We start from the raw sequence: 2608 nt of genomic DNA on the forward strand, positions 1-2608 counted from the left end.
CCTTCCTTCCTGTTTGGAACACTCATTCAGACATACTTCCCTCTTTCACAGTAAGTAAACAATTTCTTAAAACAAATTTCAGTGTCTTTGAACGCTGCACTATTCCTTCAGACCTTTTGCATTCAAGCTAGTGAGTTACTACTTTAGTGAAATCTGGAAAATTGTCAAGGAAAATTTTCAGCATTGGAAGATTCTAGCTTAATCCACAATAAATTCCAGAAGCCCTTCTTCCTTTTTTTTTCTTATTAAACTTTGTTTTAATGGGTCTCGAAATTCTGTGACAGATTTTGGTCAAGTTCTTTCCATTAAAAAGTACTGATTTTTAAAAACTAATAACTTAAAAACTGCCACACACACACACACAAAAACAAATGGTCCACAAAACATTCTCCTTTCCTTCTGAAGGTTTTACGATGCATTATAATCAGTAGCCAGTCCTTTACTATTAAACTTAAGTGGCCAATTGAGGCAAAGAGTTCTGAGACCGTTCTCCCACCACTCAGTAAGACTGGGGTGGCAGGTGTTGGGGATAATATTCATCTAGCCTTCTGAGCTTTCTAGGCAGACTTGGTGACTTTGCCAGCTCCAGCTGCCTTCTTGTCCACTGCTCCAATGACATCAACAGCAACTGTCTGTCTCATGTCACGAACAGCAAAGAGGCCCAGAGGAGGATAGTCAGAGAAGCTCTCAACACACATGGGCTCACCAGGAACCATATCAATGATGGAGGCATCACCAGGTTTCACAAACTTTGGGCCATCTTCCAGCTTTTCCCCATAGTGATGATCAATCTTCTTCAGCTCAGCAAATCTGCATGCAATACGAGCTGTGTAACAATGCAGAACAGGTGCATATCTGATCTGGCCTGGATGGTTGAGGACAATCACCCGAGCTGTGAAGCCAGCTGCTTCCATTGGTGAGTCATTTTTGCTGTCACCAGCCACGCTGTCACAATGAACATTTTTGACAGACATGTTCTTGACATTGAAGCCCACATTGTCCCAGGAAGTTTCACTCAAAGCTTCACAGACTTGAAGCATTTTGACAGACTTGACTTCAGTTGTAACACTGACTGCGGCAAAGGTGAGCACCATGCCAGGTTTTAGAACACCAGTCTCCACTCAGCCCCAAGGACAGTACCAATGCCACCAATTTTGTAGACATCCTAGAGAGGCAGATGCAGGGGCTTGTCAGTTGGAGGAGCTGGTGGTAGGATGCAATCCAGAGCTTCAAGCAGCGTGGTTCCACTGGCACTGTCATCTTTACAGGTGATTTTCCACCCCTTGAACCAAGGCATGTTGGCATTTGGCTCCAGATTGTTGTCACCATTCCAAGCAGACATTGGCACAAATGCTACTGTGTGAGGGTTGTAGCCAGTTTTCTTAATGTAAGTGCTGACTTCTTTAACAATTTCTGCCTATCTCTTCTGGCTATAGGGCAGCTCAGTGGAATCCATTTCGTTAACACCAACAGTCAGCAGTTTCACACCCAGTGTGTAAGCCAGGAGGGCATGCTCACAGGCCTGCCCATTCTTGGAAATGCCCACTTCAAACTCACCAACACCAGTGGCAACAATCAGGACAGCACAGGCAGCCTGATTTGTGCCTGTAATCATGTTCTTGATAAATTCCCTGTGTCCTGGGGCATCCATGATGGTCCCTGGTTTTGAGTTTCCCCAGGGAGGTATCAGTGGTAATACCACATTTGCATTCAGCTTTCAGTTTATCCAAGACCCGGGCATACTTGAAGGGACGCTTCCCCATCTCGGCAGCCGCCTCCTCAAATCCTTCAATGGTTCTTTTGTCGAGCCCACCACATTTGTGGATCAGATGGCCAGGAGTGGTGGACTTGCTAGAATCTGTGTGTCCAGTGACCACACTGTTGATGTGAGTCTTCTCCTTTCCCATTTGGGCTTTGATTTATTGGGGTTTTCTCGACACCTATGTTCTGGTGGCAAACCTGTGGCGAAAAGCCAGAAGCCCTTATTTCCAGTCATACCCAAGAAGCCATTTCTAGCTGCTTCTATTTACTCATCTATTCTAAAGCTAGAGATAAACAAGTGCAGTATATACAGGATCTGGCAGAAGTGACTCCATTGAGTGTGGTTGGTAGCGTATGAGAATGTCTCGCACAAGATGGATAGCAATTTGAACACTTCACCTAAAATGTCCTATGGTGTGCTTGAATGTGATATTGTTATATTACAGAATTACATGCTTATGATTTTGTGATGGAAGATTTTCATGTAATAAAAAGGCATTATATCTGCTGGACACTCTATTTATTCAGTCAAAACAAAGAATCCATTTCACCTACATGTAAATAATGCCTTCAGTTTGTAATGTAGCTACTTACTTTTTTCTTGTGTATAATGGGCACTTTGTTGTCTGAATTTTTGAGGGAAAAATAACGATACACATTATGCATGGGTAGAACCTTAAATACCTTGTATCCATTCTTGTGTTTTGCAATTATTTGTTACATAAAACTTGTTGTACCATAATATGTTCAGAAATAAATGTTGAAAATCCTTTATCATACAAAAAACAAGTATCTAAATATAAATAAATGAATAATGGAATTAGAAAATGAAAACAAAAGATTTTTT

The 2608-nt window shown here is 41.9% G+C and overlaps 1 pseudogene; it reads right to left on the reverse strand.

Moving 5' to 3' along the window:
- Positions 1–246: 246 nt before the first annotated feature.
- LOC118980698 (elongation factor 1-alpha 1-like) lies at positions 247–1945 on the reverse strand (annotated as a pseudogene).
- Between the last annotated feature and the right edge of the window lie 663 nt (positions 1946–2608).

The sequence above is a fragment of the Sturnira hondurensis genome, unplaced genomic scaffold, assembly GCF_014824575.4.
Source record: "Sturnira hondurensis isolate 20B ecotype Veracruz unplaced genomic scaffold, ASM1482457v3 Scaffold0022988, whole genome shotgun sequence".
NCBI classification, from domain to species: domain Eukaryota; kingdom Metazoa; phylum Chordata; class Mammalia; order Chiroptera; family Phyllostomidae; genus Sturnira; species Sturnira hondurensis.